The sequence below is a fragment of the Sceloporus occidentalis genome, unplaced genomic scaffold (assembly GCF_023333645.1).
Source record: "Sceloporus occidentalis isolate IW3139 unplaced genomic scaffold, rSceOcc1.0.p SCAF_5, whole genome shotgun sequence".
In the NCBI taxonomy this organism is placed as follows: Eukaryota; Metazoa; Chordata; class Lepidosauria; order Squamata; family Phrynosomatidae; genus Sceloporus; species Sceloporus occidentalis.
Genome location: NW_028316985.1, coordinates 135,489,311 through 135,507,733, shown reverse-complemented (window position 1 = coordinate 135,507,733; position 18,423 = coordinate 135,489,311).

Here is an 18,423-nt window from a genome sequence, read left to right as displayed (position 1 = left end):
GAAACATTAGGACTTTGATCCAGAATAAACTGGAGCACTAGGTGGCTATGAGGAAATAACTGACATATTCTGCAACATGAGGCTTGTTTCAAAAAGCAGCAAGTCACTTTGTCATGTTAAAAATAAGAGCTTCTCCATTTAGTGGTTTAGGTGTAGATATTTCCCCACAGAGGCATTCCTGGAGGCAGTGTGAAAAGGGAATCTCTTACTCACAGACTGATATTTTTAAAAACACACAGAGTAATAAGAGGAGTCCCTACAGAGAAAACTTTGAACGGGGAACATCCAAAACATCCTCAGTACTTCAGATTACACTTGTTTGAATTTTTAACTCAGGTGTCAGAACTCCCCTGCATTCATATATTCATTTGTCATTTATATATTCATTTGGGGGTTCTGTCAGAGGGATTATTAGTTTAGGGTTTTGTTTAGATATTAGTTGATTAAGAATATATGGGTTTGATATATATTGGTTAGTTAGAATGTGCTAGAAGGTGATAGATAGATGTAATAGTAATACAGCCTACTATGCACCACCTCCTCCAAATGAGGTTGCCAGCTTTTGTTTTTAACCATTCTGGTATGAGCACATTCTACGCAACTTTGAATGAGAATTGGTTTTGTGTTCACTTTTCTAATGAACCACAATATAAATGGTTTCTAAGTATGAGCTAAGTGCTTTACCATTTTTTCCTCTTTATTTCCTAAGAGAGACTGTTTGAATAGTGTCTTTAATAACTCTTACAGGCAGAAATTCATCAGTTTCTGTTTTCCTTATTTTTGTACTCTGTGCCACATTACTAAATTTCTATTCTTCATAGAGTTACAGTATTAATACATTTGCTGAAAAATAACTACAAGAGGACGAAGTTGTGTGATTGTTTACAGGGTACAAAAACACAGGAAGCATAATATCTACATTTTTACACTGAGAGAAAGGGCCACGAAGAGAAGAGCAGACAAAACAGAGAAGTAGTTATTTCATTGTATGTACAGTTGGTGAGGGATCCCATTTGGACCACCCCTGAGAAAATGGAAGCTCGCACATATTCAAGCCTCATAGGTTTGAATGGGATGCGCCCCTGTGTGCATGGTCTGGGTGCATGCACCAGGCGTGCGTGCCATAAGAAATAGCGGAGGTCACCCCTCTGCAGACATTCGAGGACATGGATCTGAGATCCGCGAGTTTGGAGGGGCAACTGTACTTAAACTTTGGAGCCAGAATGGTGTAATAAGTTTGAGTGTTGGACTAAGATTCTGGTACACCAGGGTTCAAATCCCCACTTCACCATGGAAATCCACTAGATGAATTTGGGCAAGTAACATTCTCTCTAGTGGGTTAACCCCCCTCTGCCAAGAAATCTTGCCAGTCTTGCCAAGAAAACCCTGTGATAGGTTGGCTTTAGGGTCATCATAAGTCAGAAATTATTTGAAGGCCCACAACAACAACAACAACAACAACAACAACCAACACTTTATATCAGGTGATGATGTTGTTGAAAAACTGAATTCCCAACAGTATGGAAAGCCCATCAAGAAGAATGATAGACCAGTGAGATTCTTGTGCAATTTTCTCACTGTCCCAAAGTGTTGCAAAGAAAAGTTACGCATAGAAAAGCATGGGTTTTTTAAAATGCAAAACCCTGTTTCCCTCCCAACCACCCAACCCCAGTCCCCATTTTCTTCACATAAATGTTTGTTTCCTTCACAGGAAATGCTTTTTCTGTGCAGAAAATGTTTGTTTTGTTTCATAGAAAAAAACCTCAAAACAAAATAAAACCCAATGTATTTATCTACATAGAATAATTTGTCCCAAATTTTGAGACATTCAAATATGGAGAAAAATACTGTGGAGGAAAATCTGTTTTCTTCAGTGGTGGGGAGAAAACTCATGTAATATTTTTCCCCAAGGATGAAATAGTCAAAGATTTGTATCCCTATCATTAATGAAGCCATGGGCAGATAAGGAAAATAGCATCAGCTTTGGGGTGTGCCCATTGTTCTTTGCTATATACAGATAGGGACTTTTGACCTGCTCATTCCCATAGAGCAGGTGGGGCAAACAATATCTGGGAAAACATATAATTAGTGTTCATTTGTTTGTTTTTAAAAATGTATCTGATAAGGAGGCAATGTGCATCACATCTTGACCACTCTGAGCCCACCCTCTGAAAAAAATTGACTGAGTCCCCGAGAGCTTTTGATGCCTAGCTGTTCTCTGAAATTTTTTAAACATTGCCTTGAATGCATTTTCTGAATCAACTGCAATAGAGAATAGAGATGGTTTCATTATGCATTGTTTATCTGTTTCATTGTCTGCACTTCAAAAACAGATGCTGCACAAAGTAAAACTGCCCTTTAAATGTGATAGTCAAGTAAATTTCAGAAGTCCATAGCTTTTATGCCAGTGCGCTATATTTTGTAGTTTCTTTAGTAGGCATGTTCATTTTCCCAAAAATAAAATAAAATAGGGGGGGAAACTGTAGCAAGTTTGCAGCAGCTGGAAATGGTACAAAATAGCAGAAATGGAGAAAAACCAATATGCTATGGGAGGTCTGAGGAACAATGAAATTACTCATGAAATCCTTGCAGTTGGTTCCTCAAGGTACTCTGATTGTCACCTTTGTCACAATTACTGCATAAACTCATGTATAAATCTAGAATGCAGAAAGACATTATTGGTGGCCAAAAAGAAGAAGAAGAAGAAACAACAACAGATAACAGATGAAATGCTTCAAGCATTTAAGGAAAGAAGCAAAAGGAAAGGGAGTTAGGAACAAAACCAGAACCATCAATGCAACTGTTCAGTGACTAATGCACAAGGATAAAGAGGACTACTATAATAATCAATGAAAAGAAATAGAAGACAAGAAGAAAAAGGGAAGAATGAAAGACTTCTTACACAAGATCTGGGAATTCAAAGGGAAATTTAAAGCAAGGGTTGAGATGTTCAGTGATCAGAAGAGGAACATACTACAACATCAAGAAGAAATAAAAAGACATTGGATGCAAGACACAGAAGAGTTATAAAAAAGAGATGAAAAAATGAATGACACATGGTAGGATGAACCATACAAAGACAAACTCTAAATGCTAGAAAATGAGGTAGAAGCTGCAATAAGAGTAATTGAGAAGAATAAACCACCAGGAACAGATGATATTTTAGTTGAACTACTACAATTCACACAAACAGAATTAACTCTAGTTCTAACTGCAATATGGAAAACAAAATGGTGGCCAAGAGACTCAAAATTATCAATATATATTTCTATCCACAAAAAGGAGACACAAAAAACTGCAACAACTATAATTTCCCATGCAAGCAAGACTATGCTCAAAATTTTATAACACAGACTGCAGTCACTGGCTACCCAGACACCACCCTCACACCACCCCCACACCTCCTGCTTGACCAGATGGTGGGTGGTGTCATGCCATGTCTTTGGAGCAGCACGTACATGCGCTGTGCTGAAGAAGCAGCAAAAAGGTGTTGCAGCGGCAGTCTCTTTAATCCCTAGAAAGGAATAAATACCAGATAACTGGTGTAGTGGTTTAAGCCTTGGACTATGACTCTGGAGATCAGGGTTCAAATCTCCACTTGGCCACAAAAACCCACTGGGTGACCTTAGGCAAGTCACACTCTCTCAACCTCACAGAATAGCAATGGCAACCTACCTTCTGAACAAACTTGCCAAGAAAACCCCATGATAGATACACCTTAGGGTCCCCATAAGTCAGAAACAACTTGAAGGCACACAACCCACATACAACATTCCATAATGTTAGTTTAATATATTTTCTCTTTATATAACAACATTAGTTACAATTTATAGAACTAGAGGACTCATTACTACCTCAAGCATGTGGGTGGGAGAGATGGCCTTGTAATATTACTGGCATACAGCAGAAGTAGCTACAAACAGAATATTTTTTTCCATTGTGAAAAATCTTACTTGAAGTCAGTCCCTGATGCCTAAAATTTCATAATGTATGCAAACCTTATTTTACTGTTTCATCTTGTTATCCAAAAAAAAGCTTATTATTCTGAAAACCACAGGAAATAGGAGGAAGCGATTGAACTACGCATTCCCCATACATTTTTTTGCTCTCCTAAGAATTAAATTTGTTCCACAATACAACGGAAACCTATGGTGTTTAGAGAGAACAGCTTGCACTTCTTAAAATTCCTGGGGCTGAGGCATCATTTTAATGACAAACTATATTACATAGCTTAGGAAGTTGAAACAGATAAAGCAAAAGATGAGACCTTTTGGATTAAGTAGGGTGTGTGTGTGTGTGTGTGTGTAAGTAAGAGAGTGCTTCAAACTTTTGGAACAGCAGATATTTTTCTGCCTGTGTAAAGTCCAATAGGAAGACTGTGGGGATATATAAGAAACTCCTCAATAAACCTTTGAGGGATTTCCAGTTACAGTTTCCTTCTAAAAGAAATTGTCATGACTGTACATGCTTTATGGCCTATGCATCTTATCACTACCTTGTAAATATTAAGAGACCACAAACTCACATAATATTCATAGAAAACTTTCTTTTCTAGATTTTAAAATCTAGAAAGCAGCAAAAAACTTCTCAGTCTTTTCTTATCCCATCTTACTATCTCATGTATAGTTAACTAGGAGTAAGAGCCATCATCCATAGGTCTGTGTCCAAACAAATCCTGTCTTAAGTCTGTGTCTTCCAGTAAGTTTCTATTTTCTGCCAGTTTGTTTGTACATACAATTTGGGAAGCTATGTCAGGATGGAGTAATGCCTAAAGCAGCTGTGTTGATTCATTTCCAGGGTGGTTCAAGAATGTTTGAAGGACTTGCCTTTTATAGGGACTAAGAGCTGTTGTACATGAAGATGAGTCTGAAGAAAAGGATGTCAAGATGCTAAAAAGCATCCATGGTGTGAATTCCTCCTTGTCCATGGAAACTTACTCAGTCACCTTGTCCAGGCACGGCTAAACCCCTCTGAACAAAATCTGCCAAGAATACACTGTGATAGGTTCATCTGATGGTAAGTCAACAACAACACGATTAACTGTGCTCATCTAATCTGTAACCATTTTCCCCCTATTAAACTAACTATAGCTTCTTTGTTCCTTTGTCCTACTCCTGAATCCTCCATGCTCTATGTCAGAAAATTATGAACTTAAGTGTTCTTCCACTAGAAGGCCCATGATTATGTTTCTGATGTCTATGAGAGCTGGATATTTAGTTTTCTTACAACAGACAAAAGTGGAAACACTAGAAAACTAGAGATATTTTGATACAGTTTAATCTAGAAACAATATAAATACCCAGAAAACATATAAAGACTTATTTTTAGACTTACTTCTGAATAGACATGTATTGGACTGTGCTGTCAAGTGTCAATTATCTGTTATTAATTTCTGAGGTGTCCAGAGAACCATTGTTTGGGAAATGATGTACACTGAACTTTGATTTCTTGTTGCCAGCATGTGTAACAGAGTAGCCCAGACTCTAGAATTCTTTTTTTCCTATGGGATCACCCACTCTTTAAAAAATACAGGCCACATATTGACCCTGATCATACAAAGGCCTTCTACACACAGAAGGAAGCTACTATGCTCAGATCTCTTCCTGAATCATCTCTCCCATGCAAAATCAGAAGTGTGGCCATGTATTCTTACATATAGTTTTGCACTGTGGTGGTAAATTACAATGTGGAAAATTGGACTTGCACCATCACAACTCACTTTTTTTGCCACAGTAGAAGTCCAACACCCCCCCCCCATCCATCTTGTAAGCAGCACAGCTTACCGATTTCCGTGACACCCATTTCTATGTCATTAGAGAACAGAAGATCCCGCTTTACCGACAGGACAAGTGCGCTGGTAAGGAGATTATCACACAGGGAGGCTGGCAACTGCGATTTACTGATGGGAGAAGGATGGGAGAAAAGTGTGCGGTGTGAATCCTGATCATGCTATTTGGGCGCTTTAAATTTGAATTAATCACTGGAAGAGAGAATGGAAGCCTCCCCATGTGATAATCTCCAATATCATACAGACTACAGTAAATACAGATTCATTCATCCACTCTTCTTAGAGTAACCATCTTCTGTTTGGTACAGTTTGCTGTTTTCAAACATTCCTATTGAAACACTGAAAGCTCTAGGGAGCTTCTCCCACCAACTGCTACAAAACAATTTTTGAATACTAATAAACACTGATATTGTTTCCTTCTTCCCTCACCCCCTTAACATTTTCTTCTTTAGTCCATTGCTGTTTCCAACTCCAAATTCCAGCAGACCCAACTTACCGTTCCATAATGAGGTGCACCTGCTTGTCAATTAAGTTACATCCTTGTAGAGGCATTTGCTACAGCTCAGTGCACTGAAGCTATTAACCCTCACCTTGACATCCATCAGCAACTCAAGGTAGGTGCTTGCTTGCATACAGACTACAAAAATAAATCACAGCATAGCCATTTGTTATCCTGTTAGGAGAACACAATGCTTGCCACAGCATTTTAAAACTTAATTGATAGGCTTAAGTTGGAATTTCAGCATTAACCTAATTCTAGAATTATGTTACTAATTTATTGAATGAGTTATTAATTAAGTTACTAATTTATTAAATGAGAGACAGTGCTAAAGAGCCAATAGATTTAACATTTCTCAGCTAGTTCTTTACTCAATGCCTCAGTCACTTGAATTTTTGTAAAATAGCTACTTGCTTTTTGTTAGCTTTCTACTGCCAGGTTGGGGAATTATGGAGTTTTGGTCAGAAGATCCAAATCATTTCTTTTACTTATGTAGTTTTACTTGTATAGTTTAGTTAATTCCAAGAAATTGTAAGGGCAGAGCTGAAAGGTTCTAAAGCAACAAGAATAGTCAGCTCTCTGTATCCATACATTTTTATCCATGGGTTCAAGCATCAAAACATTGAAAATACTTTTCTTTAAATACATAAATTTCAAAAAGCAAACCTTGATTTTGTCATTTTATATGAGGGACACTATTTTACCACTCCATGAGGCCACCATGAGCTGAGGTTGACTCAAGGGCAATTAACAGCAACAATACTAACTGTGTGATACAACAATTAAAACATATTGGTTGGCAGTTAAATAGACCCTTTACATAACTCAAAATTATTCAACTGTTCAGGTTGTTCTCTTGCATTTCAGACTGAATTCTCACCTTCTTTAAACTAAAGATGGGTTTCTATCAACTATCACTGTGCATGAGCACAAATACTAAGTTAAATCACTTCCTTGGGGGCTATATCTGTGGTCCTATGTAAACCTATTTGGACTAAAATGTCCCAATGCACAAATATTCCAATTCCAGATGTTGAAATCTTCAGATGTACAATGACTTTGCTCCTCAAAATAAACACAATTCTCCATCTGACCAATATACTTTCTGAACATGGGAAATAGAGTGTTAAATAAATAAACATTTATCTCCCTCAAACCATATTTGATTGCATTTTTAACAGCTAATATCCTAGCAGGCCTATGAGCTATAACTATCTTTGATGTGGTTAACAACTATGATAAATTTAGTTCTTTCATGGGTAAAATTGGAAGCTTTCTCCTTACTAGCTACTCTGGCATCATTCTCAAAGATGATGCCAAAGCAAATGCATAACATAAACATTCTTTCCAGAATGTGCTCTGCATGCATTAATAATCACATATGCTGTAATGGAGTCCCCAGGCTAAGGTGTTATAATGGTGGATTATAGTCCCAAAGCTAAAATGCCAAAAATGCTATAGAAAGAGAACTATGTTTGTTCTTGCATTCAGTACTGTTCACACTGAATCTAAAACAGCCTCAAGAATGTCAAAAATATAAAGATAACAGACCAGTATCTTGTCAACCAGCATCCACTGCTCAAGCTAAATCCAAATTATCTCCCATTGCCCTCATTATATAACATGCAAAGAATTTTTTCTTTATAGCTTTGACTTCTATGTATCATGTACATAAGATGTAAAACCATCCTGATACTGAGTAGAAAATAAAGTCTCACTCTGCTTTATGTGTATGTTTTGGACTATATAAGAAACCACGTATGACAGTTCTTTATTTACTTATTTATGTATTTGTATCCCTTTTTCCCCCCAGTCCTGGTATGCAAAAAATTTACAAAATTAAAACAGATAAATGTAATAGTTATCTAATTTTTGGTGGGGTTTTCGGCCTATGTGGCCATGTTCTGGAAGAGTGGGACAATGGATTCTATGAGCAGAGAGATGGGGCAGCCATGGGAAGCCCTCTGAGCCCTGTGATAGCAAACTTTTATATGGAACACTTTGAAATGCAAGCCCTGGAAACAGCACCAAAATGGTCCACAACATGGTTCTGAAATGTGGATGACACTTTCACCATTTGGAGCCATGAAGAAGAAGATCTGACCGTGTTTCTGAACCATCTGAACAACATCCACCTGAACATCCAATTCACAATGCAAAAAGAAAAGGAAGGAACACGACCATTCTTGGATTCTTGGTCATCCGCAAACCAAACCAACATTTGGGCCACACAGTATACAGAAAACCTACACAGAGAGACAGAAACCTACACAAGAACTCCAACCATCACCCAGAACAAAAAAGAAGCACTGTAAAAACACTGGTGGACCAAGAAAAGGTCCCCACTATGAACCCCACTTCCTGGAAGATGAATTGAAGCACCTAGACTAGGCTCTACAGGCTAATGGTTTCTCCAGCTCAGACATCAGAAGGGTTGCCAGATCCAGAAAAACCCATAGGAGGGAAGACAAACAACCATCCAAAGGTAACATATGAGTTACAGACAGAATAGGGAAACACAACCTCCAAACAATCTTCAGCCAACCAAGAAAATCCAGCAAATGCATTCAGTGAAGGACAGGAGTTTACCACATACTGTGCAGCTGCAGATAAGTCTACATAGAGACCACCAAACACAGTGTCCAAACATGAATCCAAACATCAAGAGACACTGTAGACTTGGTCAGTCAGAAAAATCAGCAGTACCAGAACATGTTGTAAACAATCCCAGAAATAAAATGCTATTTGAAAACACTGAAATTCGGACCATGCCAACAACTATTTGATCGGAATGCACAGGGAAGCCACTGAAATCCACAAATGCCAGGACAACTTCAACAGCAAAGAAGAAACCCTTAAAGTAAACAAAGGCGTGTTACAGACCGCCCAAAACGGGTGGTCTCACGCTGCTGCCGGTTGCTGCTTCCGGGAACCGCAGCAGCCAAACCGCGCGGTTCCCGGGCACAGCAACAAAGAAGCGCCAAAATGGCGCTTCTTCCTGCGCCCCGGAAGAGGCGCCGCGAGGCACACACTTGCAGCGCCACTTCCAGTGTGCAATGTCCGGACGCTGTGCGTCCGCGACGTCAAAATGGCGGCGCCCATCTGTATGCAGCACCGGCATTTTGACGTAGTCATTACACGCAGGGGCAAGGCGTGTCAGGAAGCGCCGCCCCTCTTGCGTAACAGCGGCACCCCATAGGGCCCGTCCAGAATGCGCCAAAGTTTGGCTACCAGTCCTGAAAAACACCAAAATCAAAACCCAGTCCATGCAAATGAAAACCACTCCAGGTCAGAGGGATTTCCCAGCAGACATTAATTAAATAGACACCCTGAGGCCTTGCCATTCAACAACAGACCAACACAGAGATTAACATGTAAATCACTTCCTCTCAACCAAGGGTCACACACAATATATATATCCCACTCACTCCCATGCCAGCATTTTCTGAAGATGCCAGCCACAGATGCTGGTGTAATGGCAGGAATAAACTCTTCTAGAACATGGTCACATAGCTTGAAACCCCCACAAAAACTATGGATTCCATCCGTGAAAGCCTTTGACTTCATGTAATAGTTCTCATCAACAAAAGCATACTAATATAATTAAACCACGTGCAGTTCAAAGCAATTTATAAACCTACACTAAAAATCAAGACAGAAGAATAGTACTGCACTTTCCTTTTGTTTGTTTTTTCAGTTCTCAACAGCCTGTCAAAATATGAAAGTCTTCACCTGCCATGGAAGGGGCCAGTCTAGCCTTTCTAGGAAAGGAATGCCGGCGTCTGGCAGCAGATTTCAAAAAGGTTCTGTCATACATTCTCACCACACGTGTTTGGGAGAGTGCTGGGACAGATCAGAGGGGCTTCCTGAAGACCTCAAAACCCATGTGAGCTCATATAGCCTCCAGATAACCTGGATCTGAGCTTTATAAGGCTTTATAGGTCATAACCAGCACTGTGAATTGTGTCCAGAAACAGGTTGATAGCCAGTGAAATTACTGTATCAAGAGAATTGTATGTTCCCTATAGCCAACCCTACAGTTAAATACCCTAAAGGCACTAGATCCCATCTAGTCTTGGAAGATGAGCTCTGGTTAGTACTTGGATGGGAGACCACCCAGTGCTGCAAGCTATATTTGAGAGGAAGGAACTAGCAAAACCACCTCTGAGTATTCCTTGCCTATGAAAACCCTATTAAATTAACGATGCCACCATAGGATGACAAGCAACTGGGAGGCACATACACAGAGATAACCAACCCTGGTTAATAGTCTAGCTGCACTTTTTTAGACCATCTGAAGTTTCCAAACACTTATCAAAAGCAGACTTACATAACAGATATCTAAATAAGTTGTAACTAAGGCTTCTGTCATTCTGGAGCGCTCATAATTCCCTAGGAATGGGTACAACTGGCAAAGAAACTTTAACTGAGTGTAAGTCTGCTTTTGATAAGTGTTTGGAAACTTCAGATGGTCTAAAAAAGTGCAGCCAGACTATTTCTGGCCACTTATCCAAACTCAAGGATAAAAATATGTTTGGGATAAAAATATGACTTACCTGTCGTAGTGAAGTCGCTGCCTCAGTTAATTCCACTAATGAGTTTCTACAATTTTACTCCACACCTGAGCCTCCCCACCAATGCACTTTATCAAATATAAATGTAATCGAATTCAGCAAGTGCATTCATTTTATTAGTTAAGGAACTTCTTTACTTTCTTTACATCTCTCATGAAGTCAAAGGGTTCCTATTAATTCTGTATCTGCTCTCTATCTAATTAATGTCTGAGCATTCTAGTTGCCTTTCCTTTCTCCAATAGATACTACAAACTGTTTTGAGGGCAGAAAGTCTTGTCATCAACTGTTCACTAATTTAGACAGTTTGACCTACATCATTTGAGTAATTGTAATTAGGCAGACAAGGGGACTTGGTGGAGGGCAGAGGGCAGTATCTTACTAATGGGGAGAGTAACCTCTGAGGCTTGCAGGAAAAATCTTGATTGCTTTGCTTGGGAAAGCTCTGATTCAGTGCACAGCTCTCAGTCAGTACACAAGGAAAATCATCAGGCTCTCTTTATTCTCTAGAACTGCTATGAAAAACTTAAAATTAGAAAACCAGACAACAACTTTATTGTGTCTCCAACAAAAAAACAGAACAGCAACAGAAAACTCCTGATGCCACCCACATACAATCATTTCCAGTGTCATCTAATGACTAAACTGTGTAATGATATCTGCACAAGATCTGGCTCATAAAATATCTGTTGAATTTGTCATTTAATTTGCTGCATGATTTTCTGCATCCACTAATGTGTGAAATTGTTAAAGATGCTTGTGTGCAGAACACTCTCTTCCTGTCCTACCCATCTCTGCAGGGAATGAAGTATCCACAGAAAAGTCCATCTTGATCAAAGGACACATACTCATACATGTTTTCATAATTTTAAAAGTGCCAAAATGCTTTGCTTTATTGTTCACATGAAGCAAATTTTGACTATCTGCCACAAGGCTTTCCATCAACTTTTTAAAAGATATGCATTATCAGCTTGAAAAGGTCAGGATCCTTCCACTTCAGAAAGAAGGCACACTCACTTCCCCCCATCCAACTAATCACTACAATCTGGCTATTTCCTGAGGAGGGATTTAAATTGTCCCATCTTTAATTAAAAGCAAACCCATAAAGACTTCAGTTAAACAATATGGGTTTAAAATGTCTCTCAGCTTTGTTCTCATCTCTTTTTGTTATTGCAGCTTTATTTGATCGCACAGACATCACTGCTTTTTGTTGTGAGAAAGCATTTCTCCCTACTAAAGGCCAGACTATCTCCAGCCCTGAGCAGAATCCTCAAACTGTAGCTCGCCACTATGTCAACAGCTAATTAATTTCATTCCCATCCTCAGATTTCACAGTGTGTTTATTATAGAAGTTACCATTGGTTACTGTGGCCTCATCCCATTATTCTCAATGCAAATGATGACTTGCAGCTTGAGAGCTGGCTGGTGACAAACTCTACAAGCTCTCATTATGAGTGTGAAATTAGCATGTGTCTCTTGGCTGTTCCACACAAAATACATGATGTAAGTTACTGCCCTAGTTTTGGGAGATACAAATAACTTTTAAATAGATTATCTGCTCTGATCGGGGATGCATTGATGTACAAGAGAAGACTGATTTACAACTAAACAAGGACACATCCACACAACAGGTAACCACAGTAGTGGACCACTGGGGTATTATTACACTACTTACGTGATTGTATGCAGACTGCAAAATTTCAGGCTGGTCCTATAGTTATGTAGAGTAAGAAGACTGTTTCAAGTATCAGATTTGGAGTTTTCTATTAGTTGTTTACCTTGTTCACTCTGCACCTGGATATGGATGGAGAAGGATATCATGTCCATCTCATGTTTACTTAAGTATGCTGATGTAGACTACTGGCTAAAATATTACATATTCCATTTATATCTGGCCTTTCCCTTGAAGATAACAGGTTAATTGACATCCTTGTCCCCATGGTATTTTTATCCTTATAATATTCCTGGGAGATAAAACAGACTGGCCCCAAATCACTCAGTAAGACATGAGTATTCACAGTTTTAATCAAGCTATTATACCATACTCCCTTTAGGACCAACCTATGCAAAATAATGGAGGAGATTCTACACTGGGTAGTGTAAATGTCTGCATTAAGGCTAAGTCCTGTTGTTAGTTCTGACTAGACCAGAGTCTATGGGATTTGTTTATATGTTCAGCAATTGATCAAATGCATTTACTCGATTTCAGACTAACCAACAGTATACCAACCATATGGTGGTACAAAACCCTTCTGTTGAATAGCTGTACTGGACAACTGAACCAACACACAACTGAAGGCACAGTAAAATTGCAATGTGTAACTTTACATGCAATGGTACTACATGTACAACTTGCTTTTATAATTTTAAATGGAAAGCAAATGTTCCACATTGGACCAAAATGCCCAACCACATGTGCATGATAATAGGAGTCAAGCCAATGTTTGGAAAAGGAGGTTGGTTGTTCAGTGTTTCTTACACAACACATTCTTAATTCCCTATACAGACTATGCATGTAACTGTTTTATGCACTACCAGCACAATTGTTGTGGGATCTTTAAAAGCCTGAACTTCTCTCACTAAGTCCATTGGCTTGACAGAGCAGAGGGACAAAAGGCCTCAGAACGCTGAGAATCGAAAACTGTTTATTTCCTCAATGGAGATTCAAGTTCCAAATACTGAGGCCCAGAACCAAAGAAAATGGCTGTTCATATAGGAATTCAAACAAGGAGGTCCCTAACAATACAGTCTATTGGCTGGTTCAAAGTGCAAACATACAAAACTTTCATACAATCAAGACACAGAATTTTGAATATTAAAATACATTTTAGGCACATTTGGAATATTCCATCACTCCTTATCACTTATGTGTTGTTTCCCTAATCCAAGGATGCTGCTCTTCATTGTTTTGGCTTTCAAAGCAAACTAGACACCTTATGCTTACAAAGGTCAACTGGTCTCTAAACATTTCTACTGCAAATCCTGTTCAGCATTTTTCTCTCACACACACAAAACCTTAACTCCAAAAGCTCAATTCTATATCTCCATAGTGCAACCATTTCTATAAATCTATAGTGGGGATATTAATCATTAAAATCCATCCATCTCACAATGATGGTCTTCTCCCCTGTTCTTGCTTAAACCACTTCTATTCATTTACTGAGAGTTGGTTATTGTGGAGCATCCTACCAAAAGAAATGTCAGTTTTTGCATCCATTTGTTCTCTTAGGAAACATGTTGCTGGGGAGGAGGGGGGCAGGCAAACAAAGATAGGTTAAAGTCTAAACAGGTGTAAAGATTCCAGCTGTCATCTATTTGTCCATAGTTCAACATTATTGCAGAACATCAATTGCTAGAATAATACTACAACTGGAAACTGAGTGAAAGAAGGTAAATACTTTTTAATCTCTGCAGTACAGAGTGTACACAAAAGTTCATACTTTCCAAAAGGAAACCATTGAGACATAGGGCTAAAATTCCTTTAATCAGGATATTCTTATGTGTTTTTTTCAAAAAGAGAGACTTAAATCAGCAACTCTTTAACTTCTGACACTTGAAGTGGGGGGGGAGCACAATGTAATTCCCTACAGTTTAATTAACTCTAATTCTGTTCAATGAACTATTGCACATTTTGTATGAAATCACAGAGCATTTTGCAGATATTTCCCCCTTGTTTTCCTTTGCAAGATCTCAAAGAGATCTGTTGGTATTTGGTTAGGGCTCTGTCAGTAACTGTGGCACAGGGCAGCAACCATGGGAAGCACTGAGAGAATTCCAGCTATTCCAGACTGTAGAGTGAGGCTGCCACTGCTCATTGGACTTGACTCGGAGCAGGATGCTACCTATCAACATATAAATGAAACACAGAACTGGGAGATTGGATGTGTCTAGTTGGTTTCCTCTGTACCATTATTTTCTTCCTGAAAGGCCAGAGTTGCATCCTCCCTGTAGTCTCTAGGTCCCCTAGTTGTGTCTGTCACTCTGAAACACTGCGTTCTGCCTATGGCAAATATAATTTCACTACAACAAAAGCAACTTCTGTAATGGAAGGAGAATGGATTTCTTTCAAATGGCTAAACACTGCACATATGTAATGGAGATAGTGGGGGGAAATTATACAAAGGCCCTTACCCAACACTTCAGCACATCAGCAGAAAGATGCTAGATCTGAATGAATATAAACAGATGCCATTTTATTGATGTGCTAATTGGACTAGTATATTTTATACTTTTTTGTTTGTTTTTAGAAAGAATTTCTGGTATAATGAGGAAAATGTTATGATCCCTGTTACCCGAAAGGATCTAATCTGCCATGCAGCCATAAGGCTGTGCATTTCCAGAGGCTCTTGAGCCCCACAAGTTATCAAATAAAACAACTCTGCACTGTCATCATGTTCCCCTGTAATGTGGAGATGTAATGATTAAATTATAGTAATTGGTAGTATAAAACCTTTTACAAACCACAAGGGAACCTATGTGTGTATGTAATTATATTTTTTGGACTGCATTATATTTCTGGGGATAATTTAACCCTATTTTGTAGTTCAAAATATTAACTAAAGTGGAGAAAACAGTTCCCCATTAATGATAAGGCACGTCATCAGATTATTATTTTGATCTGATTAGTGGAAAGACAAAGCTGTATTACCAAGGATTACTAAAAACAAATCTTTCTAATCACTGTAATTATGATTTCTTATGTGAGAATATGCATAGCAAAGTTGGTAGCAAATCCCCTGCTAGCATATTTCAAAATGTTAAAGTCATTTAAAAATAGCCAACCAAGCTGTAGTGGCAAGGACTGTTTCAAGGTAGAAAGATTTCTACATAGGAACCTATGTAAGTAAGGGGGAGATGTTACGTGCTTCTAACCTAGGGAAATCCCTAGGAAAGCAGTGAGGAGTCTTCTCCAGGGAGTGGGGTTGAACAGGAATGGCATGGATAGAACTGAAGTGAGTATCTACTAACCAGTTTGGGAATCCACTCATAAACCAGATTCAGGGTGTGTCCACATTGTAGAAATAATGCAGTTCAACACTACTTTAACTGCCATGGTTTCATCCTACAGAATCTTGGGATTTGTAGTTTTGTGAGGCATCAGCACTCTTTGGCAGAGAAGGCTAAAGACCTTGTAAAACTACAAACCCTGGGATTTCAAAGGATGCACCTACAACATTTAAAGTAATGTCAAACTGTATTATTTCTACAGTGTAGATATGCCTTAGGCTGCATCTATACTACAGAAATAATCCAGGTGGACACCACTTTAACTGCCATGGCTTGATGCTGTGAAATTCTGGGATTTGTAGTTTGCTGTGGCATCAGAGCTCGCTGACAAAGCTAAACATCTCACAAACAACAAATTCCAGAATTCCATAGCACTGGGCCATGGCAGTTAAAATGGTGTCAACCTGGATTATTTCTGCAGTGTGGATGCAGCCTAAATCATGGGGATCTGAGAGGCCTGCAGCCTCCATTGCTTTTTCTTCAATACTATGGATGGGAAGAATATTTAAAAATATTTGAAAAATAGTTTTTAAAAGTGTTTCTTGAGATTTGCCAAACCCAGATGAAACTTCTGGGCCAATGTGAATTTTTGCAATTTGGAATTTATTCTATGCAAAATTCACACATGTTAATTTTGCCCAGAAAGCAGCATTTTCTGTGCAGCAAATGATATTTCTATGCAGAAATCCTATTTTCTACACAGAACAGGGTGTTCCTATGTAAAACAACCATGTTCAAATTATACATAGATAAGGTCTCGAACTGCAAATAGTCATTAAAAACTGCAGTTTTCAAAAACTTTCTTGCAGGAAGAAAAAAAATGCTAATATTGCTCATTACCTCCTTTGAAAATAATATAATAAAATAATCAAAGAATTACATCTCTCCCAACAATTACACAAGGGAAAGTCCCATGCATTTAATATTAGGGCCATTGTCTTCATATTGATGGGTGGTTTTGATTATGTCACTGAGGAGTGTGAGTTTTTACAACACAAGCTTATTCAACTCAATAGAGTCATTAATTTTCCTTTGTCTATGGACTGAGAAAGAAGATACCTTGCTTGAATGGAATATAAATGCCTGAAGATGTGATCATTTCCATGGAGGATGAGAATTATTCTCAAGCAACCATGGAGAGTATGCAATTGAAGGTGGCCTTAAAATTAATGATGCATAAGTATGGCTTCTGGGAGAGCTCCCCAGTGATTCTTCCATGGATGTGATAGTACATAAAAATGTTTTCAACCATAACTCTGTAATGTATAAATCTAGCCTACTCAGGTCTTCTGGACTATAGATTTTTATGAAACTGTGGGAGAGTATTATGGGCATCATAGTAGCTACATAGTAGAATAATTTGTATGAGCAAATTCTCCGTACTCCATTTTTATTTTTATTTTTAGCTTAGAACTGAACATATGCAAATATCTACATGTTTTTTCTTTATGGTAAATCTTTAGAATCCACATCTCCTGGATTAAATCTAGAGCACAGTTTCAGTTTAGATGTTTCAGAGCTTGCTGTGTGTCTCTCATAATGGCCCAAAAAGCCATATAATCTGTAAAACAACATCTAGATGATGGGGAGGACCCATTCAGTGCCAGAAGGAATGCAGAAGATTTGTGTACCCCTGAACTCTATTACTGATTCTGGCCCTGGTTGTGGGAGCAGCAAAACTGTTAGGGAAGGATGTTCCCACCTCATCCAAGTGATGGGCATCCAAATTGATCTTCTGCTGCAGTATACCCAAAAGGGTGAATTGTGATTGGTACTTCGGTATCTTGTGCTGGTTTACAGCAGGGCAGGTCATCAGGACATGAAACCACTACATGCTTCTCCTTGTAGGATCGAGGCATTTGGGCTAAAAATGCCCCACCACTGTATTGAATGACATTTCAAATGTCCTCAGGCTCTGGTTTGATGTTAGGGGCAACATTGACCTCGTAGCCCTGGAAAAGGCCCCCCTCCTGTTGTGCTGTCCATAACAATGTGGTGAAGCTGAACTGGACATTCTTCAGCTCAAGGCCATGAACAAAGATGTCTTGGAATCTATGGTGCAAGGTTAGATATTTTAGGACAATTTCAGACCCATTTCAGAGATTTCAGGATTCAAGGCAGATATCAAGCGTGCACTTGAAAAGTGCTCTTTATAGGGGAGGGAGGCTGGGGGATATGTAACATACAAATTTGGTACCATTTATTCTGCTGTAGCTACCACATGTAGTACAAATATTTGCTGGTTCTCAAAATAGTAATGAGAGCCAGTGTGTCAGTGGTTTGAGTGTTGGACTACACCTCTAGAGATCAGGGTTTGATTTCCTGCTCAGCCATGAAAACCCACTGGGTGACCTTAGGAAGGTTATGCACTCTCAGCTCAAGAAAAACCCATGAGAGGTTTGCCTTAGGGTCACCATAAGTCAGAAATAACTTGAAGGCACACAACAATAATAAAAATGATATCAACCTCCACTGGTTAGGTCATCTTTTTGACCTGAACTCCAAAAGTTTGTATTTTGTGTACAGCCATGGAAATCCACTGGGTGACCTTGGTCAAG